A 23022-nucleotide genomic window follows, 5' to 3' on the forward strand; every position below is an offset into this window, starting at 1 on the left:
CATCTAAAACGTTTCCTAGAAAAACTTTAAAAAGTCAATAATCTGGAGAGTTTTTGTAAGATGTTTCTTCCATCAACCAACGAAGAAACACATTGGTACTTTCCCATGATGAGTGAGTGCTTCAGGATCTCTTGCACTAACATGTGCAGCAGAGTACAGCAATGGAAGCATGCTGGGCCCATAACCCAGAGGTAGGCAGATTGAAACTATCCTTTGCTATATGCTTTTTTTTTGTTAATTAAAGTAATCCAAAACTGGGATTGATATTTTGGCTCTTTTATTTTTACTTAAAGTACAATAACTTTTACCATTTTAATTTGTTTTAATAGTATATTGACAGTATTGTTTTCTTTCAAAAATCCACTTAATTTTCTTTACCCTATTATTAAAATGGTAATTGACAAAAACAAACTACATTGTCACCAGAAGAGCAATACAAAATGTACAAGTGATATATTAAAATCATCTTTCCAGCTTGAATTTCAATGATGCATTGGGGCAACGATTTTGTGAGAAACATCTTCACCCTTAAATAAAGATTTTCTTAATTCCTTACCTGTGTGATAATTAGATATCACCTTGTTTTCGCATTAAACAGACTTCCACATGAGAAAGCAGCAAGGATGCAGTGGCGTTAATGTTTCCTGGTGTCAACTTGTATTATTTCAGTAGACATTGAAATGAGGATGCATCTTGCTGCCTTTCCAATGAAGCAAGTTTAATTTAGTAATAGGTGAAAAACCATCCCTACAAAGGTGTTAATCAGAGACTTGGCTTTGTGGACACTTTTCAGAGAACAAATTTGTTAGCATAAAAATAAAGCCAGAAAATGAAGAGCTGTTTAATCACTCAATTGGATTTTTTTTGCCAGCATATTTTTTTTCTCTGCAACCCACTGCTAAATTGTGCTTCCTAGCTGTTTTTTATAAAATCACTGAATCAAATCTAACTCTGATTACATCAGAGAAGGCCAGGTACCCTACACAATAAGAGGGGGTTTGAAATTTTGACTTGTCTACTTAAATATCACCAAAATCTGATCACAAGGTCAATTACGTCCCTGGGTGGGATTGAACCACCAACCTTTTGGTTAATAGTCGAACACACTAACCGATCGCGCCACAGAGACACTTTGCAAAAAGTACATACTGACAAAGGCTAATAAGCATACATCTAGAACGTTTCCTAGAAAAACATTAAAAAATAAATAATCTGGAGAGTTTTTGTAAGATGTTTCTTCCATCAACCAACGAATAAACACATTGGTACTTTCCCATGATGAGTGAGTGCTTCTGGATCTCTTGCACTTACATGTGCAGCAGAGTACTGCAATGGAAGCATGCTGGACCCATAACCCAGAGGTAGGCAGATTGAAACTATCCTTTGCTATATGCATTTTTTTTGTTAATTTAAGTAATCAAAACTGGGATTGATATTTTTGCTCTTTTATTTTTACTTAAAGTACAATAACTTTTACCATTTTAATTTGTTTTAATAGTTTATTGACAGTATAGTTTTCTTTCAAAAATCCACTTAATTTTCTTTACCCTATTATTAAAATGGTAATTGACAAAAAAAACTACATTGTCACCAGAAGAGCAATACAAAATGTACAAGTGATATATTAAAATCATCTTTCCAGCTTGAATTTCAATGATGCATTGGGGCAACAATTTTGTGAGAAACATCTTCACCCTTAAATAAAGATTTTCGTAATTCCTTACCTGTGTGCTAATTAGATATCACCTTGTTTTCACATTAAACAGACTTCCACATGAGAAAGCAGCAAGGATGCAGTGGCGTTAATGTTTCCTGGTTTCAACCTGTATTATTTCAGTAGACATTGAAATGAGGATGCATCTTGCTGCCTTTCCAATGAAGCAAGTTTAATTTAGTAATAGGTGAAAAACCATCCCTACAAAGGTGTTAATCAGAGACTTGGCTTTGTGGACACTTTTCAGAGAACAAATTTGTTAGCATAAAAATAAAGCCAGAAAATGAAGAGCTGTTTAATCACGCAATTTGATTTTTTTGCCAGCATATTTTTTTTTCTCTGCAACCCACTGCTAAATTGTGCTTCCTAGATGTTTTTATAAAATCATTGAATCAAATCTAACTCTGATTACATCAGAGAAGGCCAGGTACCCTACACAATAACAGGGGGTATGAAATTTGACATGTCTACTTAAAGATCACCAAAATCTGATAACAAGGTCAATTACGTACCTGGGTGGGATTGAACCACCAACCTTTTGGTTAATAGCCGTACACACTAACTAATTGCGCCACAGAGACACATTGCAAAAGTATATACTGACAAGGGCTAATAAGCATTCATCTAAAACGTTTCCTAGAAAAACTTTAAAAAGTCAATAATCTGGAGAGTTTTTGTAAGATGTTTCTTCCATCAACCAATGAAGAAACACATTGGTACTTTCCCATGATGAGTGAGTGCTTCAGGATCTCTTGCACTTACATGTGCAGCAGAGTACTGCAATGGAAGCATGCTGGGCCCATAACCCAGAGATAGGCAGATTGAAACTATTCTTTGCTATATGCATTTTTTTTGTTAATTAAAGTAATCCAAAACTGGGATTGATATTTTTGCTCTTTTATTTTTACTTAAAGTACAATAACTTTTACCATTTTAATTTGTTTTAATAGTATATTGACAGTATTGTTTTCTTTCAAAAATCCACTTAATTTTCTTTACCCTATTATTAAAATGGTAATTGACAAAAACAAACTACATTGTCACCAGAAGAGCAATACAAAATGTACAAGTGATATATTAAAATCATCTTTCCAGCTTGAATTTCAATGATGCATTGGGGCAACGATTTTGTGAGAAACATCTTCACCCTTAAATAAAGATTTTCTTAATTCCTTACCTGTGTGCTAATTAGATATCACCTTGTTTTCACATTAAACAGACTTCCACATGAGAAAGCAGCAAGGATGCAGTGGCGTTAATGTTTCCTGGTGTCAACCTGTATTATTTCAGTAGACATTGAAATGAGGATGCATCTTGCTGCCTTTCCAATGAAGCAAGTTTAATTTAGTAATAGGTGAAAAACCATCCCTACAAAGGTGTTAATCAGAGACTTGGCTTTGTGGACACTTTTCAGAGAACAAATTTGTTAGCATAAAAATAAACCAGAAAATGAAGAGCTGTTTAATCACTCAATTGGATTTTTTTGCCAGCATATTTTTTTTCTCTGCAACCCACTGCTAAATTGTGCTTCCTAGCTGTTTTTTTATAAAATCACTGAATCAAATCTAACTCTGATAACATCAGAGAAGGCCAGGTACCCTACACAATAAGAGGGGGTTTGAAATTTTGACTTGTCTACTTAAATATCACCAAAATCTGATCACAAGGTCAATTACGTCCCTGGGTGGGATTGAACCACCAACCTTTTGGTTAATAGCCTTACACACTAACCAATTGCGCCACAGAGACACTTTGCAAAAGTTCATACTGACAAAGGCTAATAAGCATTCATCTAGAACGTTTCCTAAAAAAACTTTAAAAAGTCAATAATCTGGAGAGTTTTTGTAAGATGTTTCTTCCATCAACCAACAAAGAAACACATTGGTACTTTCCCATGATGAGTGAGTGCTTCAGGATCTCTTGCACTTACATGTGCAGCAGAGTACTGCAATGGAAGCATGCTGGGCCCATAACCCAGAGGTAGGCAGATTGAAACTATCCTTTGCTATATGCATTTTTTTTTTGTTAAAGTAATCCAAAACTGGGATTGATATTTTGGCTCTTTTATTTTTACTTAAAGTACAATAACTTTTACCATTTTAATTTGTTTTGATAGTATATTGACAGTATTGTTTTCTTTTAAAAATCCACTTAATTTTCTTTACCCTATTATTAAAATGGTAATTGACAAAAACAAACTACATTGTCACCAGAAGAGCAATACAAAATGTACAAGTGATATATTAAAATCATCTTTCCAGCTTGAATTTCAATGATGCATTGGGGCAACGATTTTGTGAGAAACATCTTCACCCTTAAATAAAGATTTTCTTAATTCCTTACCTGTGTGATAATTAGATATCACCTTGTTTTCACATTAAACAGACTTCCACATGAGAAAGCAGCAAGGATGCAGTGGCGTTAATGTTTCCTGGTGTCAACCTGTATTATTTCAGTAGACATTGAAATGAGGATGCATCTTGTTGCCTTTCCAATGAAGCAAGTTTAATTTAGTAATAGGTGAAAAACCATCCCTACAAAGGTGTTAATCAGAGACTTGGCTTTGTGGACACATTTCAGAGAACAAATTTGTTAGCATAAAAATAAAGCCAGAAAATGAAGAGCTGTTTAATCACTCAATTGTATTTTTTTGCCAGCATATTTTTTTATCTGCAACCCACTGCTAAATTGTGCTTCCTAGCTGTTTTTTTTATAAAATCACTGAATCAAATCTAACTCTGATTACATCAGAGAAGGCCAGGTACCCTACACAATAAGAGGGGGTTTGAAATTTTGACTTGTCTACTTAAATATCACCAAAATCTGATCACAAGGTCAATTACATTCCTGGGTGGGATTGAACCACCAACCTTTTGGTTAATAGTCTTACACACTAACCAATTGCACCACAGAGACACTTTGCAAAAGTACATACTGACAAAGGCTAATAAGCATTCATCTAGAACGTTTCCTAGAAAAACTTTAAAAAGTCAATAATCTGGAGAGTTTTTGTAAGATGTTTCTTCCATCAACCAACGAAGAAACACATTGGTACTTTCCCATTATGAGTGAGTGCTTCAGGATCTCTTGCACTTACATGTGCAGCAGAGTACTGCAATGGAAGCATGCTGGGCCCATAACCCAGAGGTAGGCAGATTGAAACTATCCTTTGCTATATGCATTTTTTTTTGTTAATTAAAGTAATCCAAAACTGGGATTGATATTTTTGCTCTTTTATTTTTACTTAAAGTACAATAACTTTTACCATTTTAATTTGTTTTAATAGTATATTGACAGTATTGTTTTCTTTCAAAAATCCACTTAATTTTCTTTACCCTATTATTAAAATGGTAATTGACAAAAACAAACTACATTGTCACCAGAAGAGCAATACAAAATGTACAAGTGATATATTAAAATCATCTTTCCAGCTTGAATTTCAATGATGCATTGGGGCAACGATTTTGTGAGAAACATCTTCACCCTTAAAGATTTTCTTAATTCCTTACCTGTGTGCTAATTAGATATCACCTTGTTTTCACATTAAACAGACTTCCACATGAGAAAGCAGCAAGGATGCAGTGGCGTTAATGTTTCCTGGTGTCAACCTGTATTATTTCAGTAGACATTGAAATGAGGATGCATCTTGCTGCCTTTCCAATGAAGCAAGTTTAATTTAGTAATAGGTGAAAAACCATCCCTACAAAGGTGTTAATCAGAGACTTGGCTTTGTGGACACTTTTCAGAGAACAAATTTGTTAGCATAAAAATAAAGCCAGAAAATGAAGAGCTGTTTAATCACTCAATTGGATTTTTTTGCCAGCATATTTCTTTTTCTCTGCAACCCACTGCTAAATTGTGCTTCCTAGCTGTTTTAATAAAATCACTGAATCAAATCTAACTCTGATTACATCAGAGAAGGCCAGGTACCCTACACCATAACAGGGGGTTTGAAATTTTGACTTGTCTACTTAAAGATCACCAAAATCTGATCACAAGGTCAATTACGTCCCTGGGTGTGATTGAACCACCAACCTTTTGGTTAATAGCCGTACACACTAACTGATTGCGCCACAGAGACACTTTGCAGAAGTAAATACTGACAAAGGCTAATAAGCATTCATCTAGAACGTTTCCTAGAAAAACTTTAAAAAGTCAATAATCTGGAGAGTTTTTGTAAGATGTTTCTTCCATCAACCAACGAAGAAACACATTGGTACTTTCCCATGATGAGTGAGTGCTTCAGGATCTCTTGCACTTACATGTGCAGCAGAGTACAGCAATGGAAGCATGCTGGGCCCATAACCCAGAGGTAGGCAGATTGAAACTATCCTTTGCTATATGCTTTTTTTTTGTTAATTAAAGTAATCCAAAACTGGGATTGATATTTTGGCTCTTTTATTTTTACTTAAAGTACAATAACTTTTACCATTTTAATTTGTTTTAATAGTATATTGACAGTATTGTTTTCTTTCAAAAATCCACTTAATTTTCTTTACCCTATTATTAAAATGGTAATTGACAAAAACAAACTACATTGTCACCAGAAGAGCAATACAAAATGTACAAGTGATATATTAAAATCATCTTTCCAGCTTGAATTTCAATGATGCATTGGGGCAACGATTTTGTGAGAAACATCTTCACCCTTAAATAAAGATTTTCTTAATTCCTTACCTGTGTGATAATTAGATATCACCTTGTTTTCGCATTAAACAGACTTCCACATGAGAAAGCAGCAAGGATGCAGTGGCGTTAATGTTTCCTGGTGTCAACTTGTATTATTTCAGTAGACATTGAAATGAGGATGCATCTTGCTGCCTTTCCAATGAAGCAAGTTTAATTTAGTAATAGGTGAAAAACCATCCTTACAAAGGTGTTAATCAGAGACTTTGCTTTGTGGACACTTTTCAGAGAACAAATTTGTTAGCATAAAAATAAAGCCAGAAAATGAAGAGCTGTTTAATCACTCAATTGGATTTTTCTGCCAGCATATTTTTTTTCTCTGCAAACCACTGCTAAATTGTGCTTCCTAGCTGTTTTTATAAAATCAATGAATCAAATCTAACTCTGATTACATCAGAGAAGGCCAGGTACCCTACACCATAAGAGGGGGTTTGAAATTTTGACTTGTCTACTTAAAGATCACCAAAATCTGATAACAAGATCAATTACATCCCTGGGTGGGATTGAACCACCAACCTTTTAGTTAATAGCCGTACACACTAACTAATTGCGCCACAGAGACACTTTGCGAAAGGGCATACTGACAAATGCTAATAAGCATTCATCTAAAACGTTTCCTAGAAAAACTTTAAAAAGTCAATAATCTGGAGAGTTTTTGTAAGATGTTTCTACCATCAACCAACGAAGAAACACATTGGTACTTTCCCATGATGAGTGAGTGCTTCAGGATCTCTTGCACTTACATGTGCAGCAGAGTACAGCAATGGAAGCATGCTGGGCTCATAACCCAGAGGTAGGCAGATTGAAACTATCCTCTGCTGTATGCTTTTTTTTTTTTTATTAAAGTAATCCAAAACTGGGATTGATATTTTGGCTCTTTTATTTTTACTTAAAGTACAATAACTTTTACCATTTTAATTTGTTTTAATAGTATATTGACAGTATTGTTTTCTTTCAAAAATCCACTTAATTTTCTTTACCCTATTATTAAAATGGTAATTGACAAAAACAAACTACATTGTCACCAGAAGAGCAATACAAAATGTACAAGTGATATATTAAAATCATCTTTCCAGCTTGAATTTCAATGATGCATTGGGGCAACGATTTTGTGAGAAACATCTTCACCCTTAAATAAAGATTTTCTTAATTCCTTACCTGTGTGCTAATTAGATATCACCTTGTTTTCGCATTAAACAGACTTCCACATGAGAAAGCAGCAAGGATGCAGTGGCGTTAATGTTTCCTGGTGTCAACTTGTATTATTTCAGTAGACATTGAAATGAGGATGCATCTTGCTGCCTTTCCAATGAAGCAAGTTTAATTTAGTAATAGGTGAAAAACCATCCCTACACAGGTGTTAATCAGAGACTTGGCTTTGTGGACACTTTTCAGAGAACAAATTTGTTAGCATAAAAATAAAGCCAGAAAATGAAGAGCTGTTTAATCACTCAATTGGATTTTTTTTTGCCAGCATATTTTTTTTCTCTGCAACCCACTGCTAAATTGTGCTTCCTAGCTATTTTTTATAAAATCACTGAATCAAATCTAACTCTGATTACATCAGAGAAGGCCAGGTACCCTACACAATAAGAGGGGGTTTGAAATTTTGACTTGTCTACTTAAATATCACCAAAATCTGATCACAAGGTCAATTACGTTCCTGGGTGGGATTGAACCACCAACCTTTTGGTTAATAGCCTTTCACACTAACCAATTGCACCACAGAGAAAAAGTACATACTGACAAAGGCTAATAAGCATTCATCAAGAACGTTTCCTAGAAAAACTTTAAAAAGTCAATAATCTGGAGAGTTTTTGTAAGATGTTTCTTCCATCAACCAATGAAGAAACACATTGGTACTTTCCCATGATGAGTGAGTGCTTCAGGATCTCTTGCATTTACATGTGCAGCAGAGTACTGCAATGGAAGCATGCTGGGCCCATAACCCAGAGGTAGGCAGATTGAAACTATCCTTTGCTATATGCTTTTTTTTTGTTAATTAAAGTAATCCAAAACTGGGATTGATATTTTGGCTCTTTTATTTTTACTTAAAGTACAATAACTTTTACCATTTTAATTTGTTTTAATAGTATATTGACAGTATTGTTTTCTTTCAAAAATCCACTTAATTTTCTTTACCCTATTATTAAAATGGTAATTGACAAAAACAAACTACATTGTCACCAGAAGAGCAATACAAAATGTACAAGTGATATATTAAAATCATCTTTCCAGCTTGAATTTCAATGATGCATTGGGGCAACGATTTTGTGAGAAACATCTTCACCCTTAAATAAAGATTTTCTTAATTCCTTACCAGTGTGATAATTAGATATCACCTTGTTTTCACATTAAACAGACTTCCACATGAGAAAGCAGCAAGGATGCAGTGGCGTTAATGTTTCCTGGTGTCAACCTGTATTATTTCAGTAGACATTGAAATGAGGATGCATCTTGTTGCCTTTCCAATGAAGCAAGTTTAATTTAGTAATAGGTGAAAAACCATCCCTACAAAGGTGTTAATCAGAGACTTGGCTTTGTGGACACATTTCAGAGAACAAATTTGTTAGCATAAAAATAAAGCCAGAAAATGAAGAGCTGTTTAATCACTCAATTGTATTTTTTTGCCAGCATATTTTTTTTATCTGCAACCCACTGCTAAATTGTGCTTCCTAGCTGTTTTTTATAAAATCACTGAATCAAATCTAACTCTGATTACATCAGAGAAGGCCAGGTACCCTACACAATAAGAGAGGGTTTGAAATTTTGACTTGTCTACTTAAATATCACCAAAATCTGATCACAAGGTCAATTACATTCCTGGGTGGGATTGAACCACCAACCTTTTGGTTAACAGCCTTACACACTAACCAATTGCACCACAGAGACACTTTGCAAAAGTACATACTGACAAAGGCTAATAAGCATTCATCTAGAACGTTTCCTAGAAAAACTTTAAAAAGTCAATAATCTGGAGAGTTTTTGTAAGATGTTTCTTCCATCAACCAACGAAGAAACACATTGGTACTTTCCCATGATGAGTGAGTGCTTCAGGATCTCTTGCACTTACATGTGCAGCAGAGTACTGCAATGGAAGCATGCTGGGCCCATAACCCAGAGGTAGGCAGATTGAAACTATCCTTTGCTATATGCATTTTTTTTTGTTAATTAAAGTAATCCAAAACTGGGATTGATATTTTTGCTCTTTTATTTTTACTTAAAGTACAATAACTTTTACCATTTTAATTTGTTTTAATAGTATATTGACAGTATTGTTTTCTTTCAAAAATCCACTAAATTTTCTTTACCCTATTATTAAAATGGTAATTGACAAAAACAAACTACATTGTCACCAGAAGAGCAATACAAAATGTACAAGTGATATATTAAAATCATCTTTCCAGCTTGAATTTCAATGATGCATTGGGGCAACGATTTTGTGAGAAACATCTTCACCCTTAAATAAAGATTTTCTTAATTCCTTACCTGTGTGCTAATTAGATATCACCTTGTTTTCACATTAAACAGACTTCCACATGAGAAAGCAGCAAGGATGCAGTGGCGTTAATGTTTCCTGGTGTCAACCTGTATTATTTCAGTAGACATTGAAATGAGGATGCATCTTGCTGCCTTTCCAATGAAGCAAGTTTAATTTAGTAATAGGTGAAAAACCATCCCTACAAAGGTGTTAATCAGAGACTTGGCTTTGTGGACACTTTTCAGAGAACAAATTTGTTAGCATAAAAATAAAGCCAGAAAATGAAGAGCTGTTTAATCACTCAATTGGATTTTTTTGCCAGCATATTTCTTTTTCTCTGCAACCCACTGATAAATTGTGCTTCCTAGCTGTTTTTATAAAATCACTGAATCAAATCTAACTCTGATTACATCAGAGAAGGCTAGGTACCCTACACAATAAGAGGGGGTTTGAAATTTTGACTTGTCTACTTAAATATCACCAAAATCTGATCACAAGGTCAATTACGTCCCTGGGTAGGATTTAACCACCAACCTTTTGGTTAATAGCCGTACACACTAACCAATTGCGCCACAGAGACACTTTGCAAAAAGTTCATACTGACAAAGGCTAATAAGCATTCATCTAGAACGTTTCCTAGAAAAACTTTAAAAAGTCAATAATCTGGAGAGTTTTTGTAAGATGTTTCTTCCATCAACCAACGAAGAAACACATTGGTACTTTCCCATGATGAGTGAGTGCTTCAGGATCTCTTGCACTTACATGTGCAGCAGAGTACTGCAATGGAAGCATGCTGGGCCGATAACCCAGAGGTAGGCAGATTGAAACTACCCTCTGCTATATGCATTTTTTTTTAATTAAAGTAATCCAAAATTGGGATTGATATTTTAGCTCTTTTATTTTTACTTAAAGTACAATAACTTTTACCATTTTAATTTGTTTAATAGTATATTGACAGTATTGTTTTCTTTCAAAAATCCACTTAATTTTCTTTACCCTATTATTAAAATGGTAATTGACAAAAACAAACTACATTGTCACCAGAAGAGCAATACAAAATGTACAAGTGATATATTAAAATCATCTTTCCAGCTTGAATTTCAATGATGCATTGGGGCAACGATTTTGTGAGAAACATCTTCACCCTTAAATAAAGATTTTCTTAATTCCTTACCTGTATGCTAATTAGATATCACCTTGCTTTCACATTAAACAGACTTCCACATGAGAAAGCAGCAAGGATGCAGTGGCGTTAATGTTTCCTGGTGTCAACCTGTATTATTTCAGTAGATATTGAAATGACGATGCATCTTGCTGCCTTTCCAATGAAGCAAGTTTAATTTAGTAATAGGTGAAAAACCATCCCTACAAAGGTGTTAATCAGATACTTGGCTTTGTGGACACTTTTCAGAGAACAAATTTGTTAGCATAAAAATAAAGCCAGAAAATGAAGAGCTGTTTAATCACTCAATTGGATTTTTTTGCCAGCATATTTCTTTTTCTCTGCAACCCACTGCTAAATTGTGCTTCCTAGCTGTTTTTTTTTATAAAATCACTTAATCAAATCTAACTCTGATTACATCAGAGAAGGCCAGGTACCCTACACCACAAGAGGGGGTTTGAAATTTTGACTTGTCTACTTAAAGATCACCAAAATCTGATAACAAGGTAAATTACGTCCCTGGGTGGGATTGAACCACCAACCTTTTGGATAATAACCGAACACGCTAACTGATTGCGCCACAGTGACACTTTGCAAACGTACATTCTGACAAACGCTAATAAGCATTCATCTAGAACGTTTCCTAGAAAAACTTTAAAAAGTCAATAATCTGGAGAGTTTTTGTTAGATGTTTCTTCCATCAATCAACGAAGAACATTCAAGCTGATTTCTTGCAGCAGCTGGGCACTGTAACAGCTCCAGAGCTGCTCTGTAAGGCAACTAAAAGGGTGTGGGCCCTGCAGCACTACCTGTAGTTCGCATTGTGCGTTGGAAGGCACAAAGTAAGCAGACGGGAGAAGTCAGGATAGTGCGCAAGGGCATAGAAAGGAGCGGCTCAAGAAAAGAGAAGTGGAAACAGACAGCAAACTAGGCTGGAGAGAGACCTGAGACAAAGAGATCTGAATTATACGAGAGCCGACCAGGGGAAACACAAATTATGCAGTCGAGTTTCCCACATTTGGGGAAATCGCTGGAGCAGCACACACAGAGTGCAATGGGTGAGCCTTGCCCTGGGAGAAGCACCTTCATGATCATAGTATCTCACCTGGCAGGTAAGTAGGAGTTGGGCAAGAGCTGAGGAGGGTCGCTGCTCGGGCACCCCCCTGTCAAGTGAAGGAGATCCAACTGAGGCAGCACAAGAGAACTCTCGAAAGAAGAACAAGGCTAGAGGAAGATCTGAGACACAGAAATCTGGCTTTTACCAGAGCTGACCAGAGGAAAGCACAAACACAGTCCCCCACTACCACAAATAATGCAGTCGAGTTTCCCACATTTGGGGAAATCACAGGGGTCAGCATACCCAGAATGCAATGAATGAACCTCACCCTGGGAGAACAATCTTCATGACCATGGTATCTCCTATGCAAAATAAGTATGATTTGGGATAGGGCTGGGGAGGGCCGCTGCTCAGGCACATCTCTGTCAAGTAAAGGAGATTCAACTGAGGCAGCACAAGGGAACTCTCATCTGGGGACAACAACTGCAGGGAGAACACATATTTTCAGATGAACATGGGAGGGCAGAAGGCTGCCTAATACTGAAGCACCCCCAAACAACAAACCAAATGCAACAACTAGTACAAGCATTCCTGGGGGAAGGCCTGCAGCAGATGGATTTGCATATGGTGATGTCATCCAAGCAGTGGGTCAAAGTTGGCTTCAACCCTCGTCTGCATATGAAAAGAGAAAAGGGGCGTGCAGGGCATGGCGGCCTTTTGCGGCGCTTGGATGACCCCTAGTTCGCATTAAACACCTCCACCCTACTTCGGTGTGGGGCTCATGTTGGCTATGCCCCAGCCCATGAAGCATTCAAGCTGATTACTTGCAGCAGCTGGGCACTGTAATAGCTACAGAGCTGCTCTGTAAGGCAAGTAAAAGGGTGTGGGCCCTGCAGCACTACCTGTAGTTCGCATTGTGCATTGGAAGGCACAAAGTAAGCAGATGGGAGAAGTCAAGATAATGCGCAAGGGCATAGAAGGGAGCGGCTCAAGAAAAGAGAAGTTGAAACAGACAGCAAACTAGGCTGGAGAGAGACCTGAGACAAACAGATCTGAATTATACGAGAGCTGACCAGGGGAAACACAAATTATGCAGTCAAGTTTCCCACATTTGGGGAAATCGCAGGAGCAGCACACCCAGAGTGCAATGGGTGAGCCTTGCCCTGGGAGAAGCACCTTCATGATCATAGTATCTCACTTGGCAGGTAAGTAGGAGTTGGGCTTGAGCTGGGGAGGGTTGATGCTAGGGCACCCCCCTGTCAAGTGAAGGAGATCCAACTGAGGCAGCACAAGGGAACTCTCGAAAGAAGAACAAGGCTAGAGGAAGATCTGAGACAAAGAAATCTGACTTTTACCAGAGCTGACCAGAGGAAAGCACAAACACAGTCCCCCACTACCACAAATAATGCAGTCGAGTTTCCCACATTTGGGGAAATCATAGGAGTCAGCATACCCAGAATGCAATGAATGAACCTCACCCTGGGAGAACAATCTTCATGACCATGGTATCTCCTATGCAAAATAAGTATGATTTGGGATAGAGCTGGGGAGGGCCGCTGCTCAGGCACATCTCTGTCAAGTAAAGGAGATTCAACTGAGGCAGCACAAGGGAACTCTCATCTGGGGACAACAACTGCTGGGAGAACACATATTTTCAGATGAACATGGGAGGGCAGAAGGCTGCCTAATACTGAAGCACCCCCAAACAACAAACCAAATGCAACAACTAGTACAAGCATTCCTGGGGGAAGGCCTACAGCAGATGGATTTGCATATGGTGATGTCATCCAAGCAGTGGGTCAAAGTTGGCTTCAACCCTCGTCTGCATATGAAAAGAAAAAAGGGATGTGCAGGGCATGGCGTCCTTTTGTGGCGCTTGGATGACCCCTAATTCACATTAAACATCTCCACCCTCCTTCGGTGTGGGGCTCATGTTGGCTATGCCCCAGCCCCTGAAGCATTCAAGATGATTTCTTGCAGCAGCTGGGCACTGTAACAGCTCCAGAGCTGTTCTGTAAAGCATGTAAAAGGGTGTGGGCCCTGCAGCACTACCTGTAGTATGCATTGTGCGTTGGAAGGCACAAAGTAAGCAGACGGGAGAGGTCAGGATAGTGCGCAAGGGCATAGAAGGGAGCGGCTCAAGAAAAGAGAAGTGGAAACAGACAGCAAACTAGGCTGGAGAAAGACCTGAGACAAAGAGATCTGAATTATACGAGAGCCGACCAGGGGAAACACAAATTATGCAGTCAAGTTTCCCACATTTGGGGAAATCGCAGGAGCGGCACACCCAGAGTGCAATGGGTGAGCCTTGCCCTGGGAGAAGCACCTTCCTGATCATAGTATCTCACCTGGCAGGTAAGTAGGAGTTGGGCTAGAGCTGGGGAGGGTCGCTGCTCGGGCACCCCCCTGTCAAGTGAAGGAGATCCAACTGAGGCAGCACAAGGGAACTCTCGAAAGAAGAACAAGGCTAGAGGAAGATCTGAGACAAAGAAATCTGACTTTTACCAGAGCTGAGCAGAGGAAAGCACAAACACAGTCCCCCACTACCACAAATAATGCAGTCGAGTTTCCCACATTTGGGGAAATCACAGGGGTCAGCATACCCAGAATGCAATGAATGAACCTCACCCTGGGAGAACAATCTTCATGACCATGGTATCTACTATGCAAAATAAGTATGATTTGGGATAGGGCTGGGGAGGGCCGCTGCTCAGGCACATCTCTGTCAAGTAAAGGAGATTCAACTGAGGCAGCACAAGGGAACTCTCATCTGGGGACAACAACTGCAGGGAGAACACATATTTTCAGATGAACATGGGAGGGCAGAAGGCTGCCTAATACTGAAGCACCCCCAAACAACAAACCAAATGCAACAACTAGTGCAAGCATTCCTGGGGGAAGGCCTGCAGCAGATTGATTTGCATATGGTAATGCAATCCAAGCAGTGGGTCAAAGTTGGCTTCAACCCTCGTCTGCATATGAAAAGAGAAAAGGGGCGTGCAGGGCATGGCGGCCTTTTGCGGCGCTTGGGTGACCCTTAGTTCGCATTAAACACCCCCACCCTCCTTCGGTGTGGGGCTCATGTTGGCAATGCCCCAGCCCCTGAAGCATTCAAGCTGATTTCTTGCAGCAGCTGGGCACTGTAACAGCTCCAGAGCTGCTCTGTGAGGCAAGTAAAAGGGTGTGGGCCCTGCAGCACTACCTGTAGTTTGCATTGTGTGTTGGAAGGCACAAAGTAAGCAGACGGGAGAAGTCAGGATAGTGCGCAAGGGCATAGAAGGGAGCGGCTCAAGAAAAGAGAAGTGGAAACAGACAGCAAACTAGGCTGGAGAGAGACCTGAGACAAAGAGATCTGAATTATACGAGAGCCGACCAGGGGAAACACAAATTATGCAGTCAAGTTTCCCACATTTGGGGAAATCACAGGGGCAGCACACCCAGAGTGCAATGGGTGAGCCTTGCCCTGGGAGAAGCACCTACATGATCATAGTATCTCACCTGGCAGGTAAGTAGGAGTTGGGCTAGAGCTGCGAAGGGTCGCTGCTCGGGTACCCCCCTGTCAAGTGAAGGAGATCCAACTGAGGCAGCACAAGGGAACTCTCGAAAGAGGAACAAGGCTAGAGGAAGATCTGAGACAAAGAAATCTGATTTTTACCAGAGTTGACCAGAAGAAAGCACAAACACAGTCCCCCACTACCACAAATAATGCAGTTGAGTTTCCCACATTTGGGGAAATCACAGGGGTCAGCATACCCAGAATGCAATGAATGAACCTCACCCTGGGAGAACAATCTTCATGACCATGGTATCTCCTATGCAAAATAAGTATGATTTGGGATAGGGCTGGGGAGGGCCGCTGCTCAGGCACATCTCTGTCAAGTAAAGGAGATTCAACTGAGGCAGCACAAGGGAACTCTCATCTGGGGACAACAACTGCAGGGAGAACACATATTTTCAGATGAACATGGGAGGGCAGAAGGCTGCCTAATACTGAAGCACCCCCAAACAACAAACCAAATGCAACAACTAGTGCAAGCATTCCTGGGGGAAGGCCTGCAGCAGATGGTTTTGCATATGGTGATGTCATCCAAGCAGTGGGTCAAAGTTGGCTTCAACCCTCGTCTGCATATGAAAAGAAAAAAGGGATGTGCAGGGCATGGCGTCCTTTTGTGGCGCTTGGATGACCCCTAATTCGCATTAAACATCTCCACCCTCCTTCGGTGTGGGGCTCATGTTGGCTATGCCCCAGCCCCTGAAGCATTCAAGATGATTTCTTGCAGCAGCTGGGCACTGTAACAGCTCCAGAGCTGCTCTGTAAAGCATGTAAAAGGGTGTGGGCCCTGCAGCACTACCTGTAGTATGCATTGTGCGTTGGAAGGCACAAAGTAAGCAGACGGGAGAGGTCAGGATAGTGCGCAAGGGCATAGAAGGGAGCGGCTCAAGAAAAGAGAAGTGGAAACAGACAGCAAACTAGGCTGGAGAAAGACCTGAGACAAAGAGATCTGAATTATATGAGAGCCGACCAGAGGAAACACAAATTATGCCGTCAAGTGTCCCACATTTGGGGAAATCGCAGGAGCAGCACACCCAGAGTGCAATGGGTGAGCCTTGCCCTGGGAGAAGCACCTTCCTGATCATAGTATCTCACCTGGCAGGTAAATAGGAGTTGGGCTAGAGCTGGGGAGGGTCGCTGCTCGTGCACCCCCCTGTCAAGTGAAGGAGATCCAACTGAGGCAGCACAAGGGAACTCTCGAAAGAAGAACAAGGCTAGAGGAAGATCTGAGACAAAGAAATCTGACTTTTACCAGAGCTGACCAGAGGAAAGCACAAACACAGTCCCCCACTACCACAAATAATGCAGTTGAGTTTCCCACATTTGGGGAAATCACAGGGGTCAGCATACCCAGAATGCAATGAATGAACCTCACCCTGGGAGAACAATCTTCATGACCATGGTATCTCCTATGCAAAATAAGTATGATTTGGGATAGGGCTGGGGAGGGCCGCTGCTCAGGCACATCTCTGTTAAGTAAAGGAGATTCAACTGAGGCAGCACAAGGGAACTCTCATCTGGGGACAACAACTGCAGGGAGAACACATATTTTCAGATGAACATGGGAGGGCAGAAGGCTGCCTAATACTGAAGCACCCCCAAACAACAAACCAAATGCAACAACTAGTGCAAGCATTCCTGGGGGAAGGCCTGCAGCAGATTGATTTGCATATGGTAATGCCATCCAAGCAGTGGGTCAAAGTTGGCTTCAACCCTCGTCTGCATATCAAAAAAGAGAAAAGGGGCGTGCAGGGCATGGCGGCCTTTTGCGGCGCTTGGATGACCTCTAGTTCGCATTAAACACCTCCACCCTCCTTCGGTGTGGGGCTCATGTTGGCTATGCCCCAGCCCCTGAAGCATTCAAGCTGATTTCTTGCAGCAGCTGGGCACTGTAACAGCTCCAGAGCTGCTCTGTAAGGCAAGTAAAAGGGTGTGGGCCCTGCAGCACTACCTGTAGTTTGCATTGTGCATTGGAAGGCACAAAGTAAGCAGACGGGAGAAGTCAGGATAGTGCGCAAGGGCATAGAAGGGAGCGGCTCAAGAAAAGAGAAGTGGAAACAGACAGCAAACTATACTGGAGAGAGACCTGAGACAAAGAGATCTGAATTATACGAGAGCCGACCAGGGGAAACACAAATTATGCAGTCAAGTGTCCCACATTTGGGGAAATTGCAGGAGCAGCACACCCAGAGTGCAATGGGTGAGCCTTGCCCTGGGAGTAGCACCTTCATGATCATAGTATCTCACCTGGCAGGTAAGTAGGAGTTGGGCTAGAGCTGGGGAGGGTCGCTGCTCGGGCACCCCCCTGTCAAGTGAAGGAGATCCAACTGAGGCAGCACAAGGGAACTCTTGAAAGAGGAACAAGGCTAGAGGAAGATCTGAGACAAAGAAATCTGACTTTTACCAGAGCTGACCAGAGGAAAGCACAAACACAGTCCCCCACTACCACAAATAATGCAGTCGAGTTTCCCACATTTGGGGAAATCACAGGGGTCAGCATACCCAGAATGCAATGAATGAACCTCACCCTGGGAGAACAATCTTCATGACCATGGTATCTCCTATGCAAAATAAGTATGATTTGGGATAGGGCTGGTGAGGGCCGCTGCTCAGGCACATCTCTGTCAAGTAAAGGAGATTCAACTGAGGCAGCACAAGGGAACTCTCATCTGGGGACAACAACTGCAGGGAGAACACATATTTTCAGATGAACATGGGAGGGCAGAAGGCTGCCTAATACTGAAGCACCCCCAAACAACAAACCAAATGCAACAACTATTACAAGCATTCCTGGGGGAAGGCCTGCAGCAGATGGTTTTGCATATGGTGATGTCATCCAAGCAGTGGGTCAAAGTTGGCTTCAACCCTCGTCTGCATATGAAAAGAGAAAAGGGGCGTGCAGGGCATGGCTGCCTTTTGCGGCGCTTGGATGACCCCTAGTTCGCATTAAACACCTCCACCCTACTTCGGTGTGGGGCTCATGTTGGCTATGCCCCAGCCCATGAAGCATTCAAGCTGATTACTTGCAGCAGCTGGGCACTGTAATAGCTCCAGAGCTGCTCTGTAAGGCAAGTAAAAGGGTGTGGGCCCTGCAGCACTACCTGTAGTTCGCATTGTGCATTGGAAGGCACAAAGTAAGCAGATGGGAGAAGTCAAGATAATGCGCAAGGGCATAGAAGGGAGCGGCTCAAGAAAAGAGAAGTTGAAACAGACAGCAAACTAGGCTGGAGAGAGACCTGAGACAAACAGATCTGAATTATACGAGAGCTGACCAGGGGAAACACAAATTATGCAGTCAAGTTTCCCACATTTGGGGAAATCGCAGGAGCAGCACACCCAGAGTGCAATGGGTGAGCCTTGCCCTGGGAGAAGCACCTTCATGATCATTGTATCTCACTTGGCAGGTAAGTAGGAGTTGGGCTTGAGCTGGGGAGGGTTGATGCTAGGGCACCCCCCTGTCAAGTGAAGGAGATCCAACTGAGGCAGCACAAGGGAACTCTCGAAAGAAGAACAAGGCTAGAGGAAGATCTGAGACAAATAAATCTGACTTTTACCAGAGCTGACCAGAGGAAAGCACAAACACAGTCCCCCACTACCACAAATAATGCAGTCGAGTTTCCCACATTTGGGGAAATCATAGGAGTCAGCATACCCAGAATGCAATGAATGAACCTCACCCTGGGAGAACAATCTTCATGACCATGGTATCTCCTATGCAAAATAAGTATGATTTGGGATAGAGCTGGGGAGGGCCGCTGCTCAGGCACATCTCTGTCAAGTAAAGGAGATTCAACTGAGGCAGCACAAGGGAACTCTCATCTGGGGACAACAACTGCTGGGAGAACACATATTTTCAGATGAACATGGGAGGGCAGAAGGCTGCCTAATACTGAAGCACCCCCAAACAACAAACCAAATGCAACAACTAGTACAAGCATTCCTGGGGGAAGGCCTACAGCAGATGGATTTGCATATGGTGATGTCATCCAAGCAGTGGGTCAAAGTTGGCTTCAACCCTCGTCTGCATATGAAAAGAAAAAAGGGATGTGCAGGGCATGGCGTCCTTTTGTGGCGCTTGGATGACCCCTAATTCACATTAAACATCTCCACCCTCCTTCGGTGTGGGGCTCATGTTGGCTATGCCCCAGCCCCTGAAGCATTCAAGATGATTTCTTGCAGCAGCTGGGCACTGTAACAGCTCCAGAGCTGTTCTGTAAAGCATGTAAAAGGGTGTGGGCCCTGCAGCACTACCTGTAGTATGCATTGTGCGTTGGAAGGCACAAAGTAAGCAGACGGGAGAGGTCAGGATAGTGCGCAAGGGCATAGAAGGGAGCGGCTCAAGAAAAGAGAAGTGGAAACAGACAGCAAACTAGGCTGGAGAAAGACCTGAGACAAAGAGATCTGAATTATACGAGAGCCGACCAGAGGAAACACAAATTATGCAGTCAAGTTTCCCACATTTGGGGAAATCGCAGGAGCGGCACACCCAGAGTGCAATGGGTGAGCCTTGCCCTGGGAGAAGCACCTTCCTGATCATAGTATCTCACCTGGCAGGTAAGTAGGAGTTGGGCTAGAGCTGGGGAGGGTCGCTGCTCGGGCACCCCCCTGTCAAGTGAAGGAGATCCAACTGAGGCAGCACAAGGGAACTCTCGAAAGAAGAACAAGGCTAGAGGAAGATCTGAGACAAAGAAATCTGACTTTTACCAGAGCTGAGCAGAGGAAAGCACAAACACAGTCCCCCACTACCACAAATAATGCAGTCGAGTTTCCCACATTTGGGGAAATCACAGGGGTCAGCATACCCAGAATGCAATGAATGAACCTCACCCTGGGAGAACAATCTTCATGACCATGGTATCTCCTATGCAAAATAAGTATGATTTGGGATAGGGCTGGGGAGGGCCGCTGCTCAGGCACATCTCTGTCAAGTAAAGGAGATTCAACTGAGGCAGCACAAGGGAACTCTCATCTGGGGACAACAACTGCAGGGAGAACACATATTTTCAGATGAACATGGGAGGGCAGAAGGCTGCCTAATACTGAAGCACCCCCAAACAACAAACCAAATGCAACAACTAGTGCAAGCATTCCTGGGGGAAGGCCTGCAGCAGATTGATTTGCATATGGTAATGCCATCCAAGCAGTGGGTCAAAGTTGGCTTCAACCCTCGTCTGCATATGAAAAGAGAAAAGGGGCGTGCAGGGCATGGCGGCCTTTTGCGGCGCTTGGGTGACCCTTAGTTCGCATTAAACACCCCCACCCTCCTTCGGTGTGGGGCTCATGTTGGCAATGCCCCAGCCCCTGAAGCATTCAAGCTGATTTCTTGCAGCAGCTGGGCACTGTAACAGCTCCAGAGCTGCTCTGTGAGGCAAGTAAAAGGGTGTGGGCCCTGCAGCACTACCTGTAGTTTGCATTGTGTGTTGGAAGGCACAAAGTAAGCAGACGGGAGAAGTCAGGATAGTGCGCAAGGGCATAGAAGGGAGCGGCTCAAGAAAAGAGAAGTGGAAACAGACAGCAAACTAGGCTGGAGAGAGACCTGAGACAAAGAGATCTGAATTATACGAGAGCCGACCAGGGGAAACACAAATTATGCAGTCAAGTTTCCCACATTTGGGGAAATCACAGGGGCAGCACACCCAGAGTGCAATGGGTGAGCCTTGCCCTGGGAGAAGCACCTACATGATCATAGTATCTCACCTGGCAGGTAAGTAGGAGTTGGGCTAGAGCTGCGAAGGGTCGCTGCTCGGGTACCCCCCTGTCAAGTGAAGGAGATCCAACTGAGGCAGCACAAGGGAACTCTCGAAAGAGGAACAAGGCTAGAGGAAGATCTGAGACAAAGAAATCTGATTTTTACCAGAGTTGACCAGAAGAAAGCACAAACACAGTCCCCCACTACCACAAATAATGCAGTTGAGTTTCCCACATTTGGGGAAATCACAGGGGTCAGCATACCCAGAATGCAATGAATGAACCTCACCCTGGGAGAACAATCTTCATGACCATGGTATCTCCTATGCAAAATAAGTATGATTTGGGATAGGGCTGGGGAGGGCCGCTGCTCAGGCACATCTCTGTCAAGTAAAGGAGATTCAACTGAGGCAGCACAAGGGAACTCTCATCTGGGGACAACAACTGCAGGGAGAACACATATTTTCAGATGAACATGGGAGGGCAGAAGGCTGCCTAATACTGAAGCACCCCCAAACAACAAACCAAATGCAACAACTAGTGCAAGCATTCCTGGGGGAAGGCCTGCAGCAGATGGTTTTGCATATGGTGATGTCATCCAAGCAGTGGGTCAAAGTTGGCTTCAACCCTCGTCTGCATATGAAAAGAAAAAAGGGATGTGCAGGGCATGGCGTCCTTTTGTGGCGCTTGGATGACCCCTAATTCGCATTAAACATCTCCACCCTCCTTCGGTGTGGGGCTCATGTTGGCTATGCCCCAGCCCCTGAAGCATTCAAGATGATTTCTTGCAGCAGCTGGGCACTGTAACAGCTCCAGAGCTGCTCTGTAAAGCATGTAAAAGGGTGTGGGCCCTGCAGCACTACCTGTAGTATGCATTGTGCGTTGGAAGGCACAGAGTAAGCAGACGGGAGAGGTCAGGATAGTGCGCAAGGGCATAGAAGGGAGCGGCTCAAGAAAAGAGAAGTGGAAACAGACAGCAAACTAGGCTGGAGAAAGACCTGAGACAAAGAGATCTGAATTATATGAGAGCCGACCAGAGGAAACACAAATTATGCCGTCAAGTGTCCCACATTTGGGGAAATCGCAGGAGCAGCACACCCAGAGTGCAATGGGTGAGCCTTGCCCTGGGAGAAGCACCTTCCTGATCATAGTATCTCACCTGGCAGGTAAATAGGAGTTGGGCTAGAGCTGGGGAGGGTCGCTGCTCGTGCACCCCCCTGTCAAGTGAAGGAGATCCAACTGAGGCAGCACAAGGGAACTCTCGAAAGAAGAACAAGGCTAGAGGAAGATCTGAGACAAAGAAATCTGACTTTTACCAGAGCTGACCAGAGGAAAGCACAAACACAGTCCCCCACTACCACAAATAATGCAGTTGAGTTTCCCACATTTGGGGAAATCACAGGGGTCAGCATACCCAGAATGCAATGAATGAACCTCACCCTGGGAGAACAATCTTCATGACCATGGTATCTCCTATGCAAAATAAGTATGATTTGGGATAGGGCTGGGGAGGGCCGCTGCTCAGGCACATCTCTGTCAAGTAAAGGAGATTCAACTGAGGCAGCACAAGGGAACTCTCATCTGGGGACAACAACTGCAGGGAGAACACATATTTTCAGATGAACATGGGAGGGCAGAAGGCTGCCTAATACTGAAGCACCCCCAAACAACAAACCAAATG

The 23022-nt window shown here is 42.1% G+C and overlaps 20 non-coding genes across 20 annotated transcripts; all 20 read right to left on the reverse strand.

Annotated features, from left to right (window-relative positions):
* Positions 1–12000: 12000 nt before the first annotated feature.
* LOC135043552 (U1 spliceosomal RNA) lies at positions 12001–12163 on the reverse strand. Its single transcript, XR_010236392.1, has one exon. It is a non-coding gene; the product is annotated as a U1 spliceosomal RNA (small nuclear RNA).
* A 152-nt stretch (positions 12164–12315) lies between these two features.
* Positions 12316–12479, reverse strand: LOC135043533 (U1 spliceosomal RNA). Its single transcript, XR_010236373.1, has one exon. It is a non-coding gene; the product is annotated as a U1 spliceosomal RNA (small nuclear RNA).
* A 671-nt stretch (positions 12480–13150) lies between these two features.
* Positions 13151–13313, reverse strand: LOC135043554 (U1 spliceosomal RNA). The gene has a single exon (XR_010236394.1). It is a non-coding gene; the product is annotated as a U1 spliceosomal RNA (small nuclear RNA).
* A 152-nt stretch (positions 13314–13465) lies between these two features.
* On the reverse strand, positions 13466–13629 carry LOC135043541 (U1 spliceosomal RNA). The gene has a single exon (XR_010236381.1). It is a non-coding gene; the product is annotated as a U1 spliceosomal RNA (small nuclear RNA).
* A 671-nt stretch (positions 13630–14300) lies between these two features.
* On the reverse strand, positions 14301–14463 carry LOC135043549 (U1 spliceosomal RNA). The gene has a single exon (XR_010236389.1). It is a non-coding gene; the product is annotated as a U1 spliceosomal RNA (small nuclear RNA).
* A 152-nt stretch (positions 14464–14615) lies between these two features.
* LOC135043544 (U1 spliceosomal RNA) lies at positions 14616–14779 on the reverse strand. Its single transcript, XR_010236384.1, has one exon. It is a non-coding gene; the product is annotated as a U1 spliceosomal RNA (small nuclear RNA).
* Positions 14780–15450: 671 nt separating this feature from the next.
* LOC135043556 (U1 spliceosomal RNA) lies at positions 15451–15613 on the reverse strand. Its single transcript, XR_010236396.1, has one exon. It is a non-coding gene; the product is annotated as a U1 spliceosomal RNA (small nuclear RNA).
* Positions 15614–15765: 152 nt separating this feature from the next.
* On the reverse strand, positions 15766–15929 carry LOC135043537 (U1 spliceosomal RNA). The gene has a single exon (XR_010236377.1). It is a non-coding gene; the product is annotated as a U1 spliceosomal RNA (small nuclear RNA).
* A 671-nt stretch (positions 15930–16600) lies between these two features.
* On the reverse strand, positions 16601–16763 carry LOC135043561 (U1 spliceosomal RNA). The gene has a single exon (XR_010236400.1). It is a non-coding gene; the product is annotated as a U1 spliceosomal RNA (small nuclear RNA).
* Positions 16764–16915: 152 nt separating this feature from the next.
* Positions 16916–17079, reverse strand: LOC135043531 (U1 spliceosomal RNA). The gene has a single exon (XR_010236371.1). It is a non-coding gene; the product is annotated as a U1 spliceosomal RNA (small nuclear RNA).
* Positions 17080–17752: 673 nt separating this feature from the next.
* On the reverse strand, positions 17753–17915 carry LOC135043550 (U1 spliceosomal RNA). Its single transcript, XR_010236390.1, has one exon. It is a non-coding gene; the product is annotated as a U1 spliceosomal RNA (small nuclear RNA).
* A 152-nt stretch (positions 17916–18067) lies between these two features.
* Positions 18068–18231, reverse strand: LOC135043534 (U1 spliceosomal RNA). The gene has a single exon (XR_010236374.1). It is a non-coding gene; the product is annotated as a U1 spliceosomal RNA (small nuclear RNA).
* Positions 18232–18902: 671 nt separating this feature from the next.
* LOC135043559 (U1 spliceosomal RNA) lies at positions 18903–19065 on the reverse strand. The gene has a single exon (XR_010236399.1). It is a non-coding gene; the product is annotated as a U1 spliceosomal RNA (small nuclear RNA).
* A 152-nt stretch (positions 19066–19217) lies between these two features.
* On the reverse strand, positions 19218–19381 carry LOC135043542 (U1 spliceosomal RNA). Its single transcript, XR_010236382.1, has one exon. It is a non-coding gene; the product is annotated as a U1 spliceosomal RNA (small nuclear RNA).
* A 671-nt stretch (positions 19382–20052) lies between these two features.
* Positions 20053–20215, reverse strand: LOC135043547 (U1 spliceosomal RNA). The gene has a single exon (XR_010236387.1). It is a non-coding gene; the product is annotated as a U1 spliceosomal RNA (small nuclear RNA).
* Positions 20216–20367: 152 nt separating this feature from the next.
* LOC135043535 (U1 spliceosomal RNA) lies at positions 20368–20531 on the reverse strand. The gene has a single exon (XR_010236375.1). It is a non-coding gene; the product is annotated as a U1 spliceosomal RNA (small nuclear RNA).
* Positions 20532–21202: 671 nt separating this feature from the next.
* LOC135043557 (U1 spliceosomal RNA) lies at positions 21203–21365 on the reverse strand. Its single transcript, XR_010236397.1, has one exon. It is a non-coding gene; the product is annotated as a U1 spliceosomal RNA (small nuclear RNA).
* A 152-nt stretch (positions 21366–21517) lies between these two features.
* On the reverse strand, positions 21518–21681 carry LOC135043538 (U1 spliceosomal RNA). Its single transcript, XR_010236378.1, has one exon. It is a non-coding gene; the product is annotated as a U1 spliceosomal RNA (small nuclear RNA).
* Positions 21682–22352: 671 nt separating this feature from the next.
* On the reverse strand, positions 22353–22515 carry LOC135043562 (U1 spliceosomal RNA). The gene has a single exon (XR_010236401.1). It is a non-coding gene; the product is annotated as a U1 spliceosomal RNA (small nuclear RNA).
* Positions 22516–22667: 152 nt separating this feature from the next.
* LOC135043532 (U1 spliceosomal RNA) lies at positions 22668–22831 on the reverse strand. The gene has a single exon (XR_010236372.1). It is a non-coding gene; the product is annotated as a U1 spliceosomal RNA (small nuclear RNA).
* Between the last annotated feature and the right edge of the window lie 191 nt (positions 22832–23022).

The sequence above is a fragment of the Pseudophryne corroboree genome, unplaced genomic scaffold (genome assembly GCF_028390025.1).
Source record: "Pseudophryne corroboree isolate aPseCor3 unplaced genomic scaffold, aPseCor3.hap2 scaffold_872, whole genome shotgun sequence".
NCBI classification, from domain to species: Eukaryota; Metazoa; Chordata; class Amphibia; order Anura; family Myobatrachidae; genus Pseudophryne; species Pseudophryne corroboree.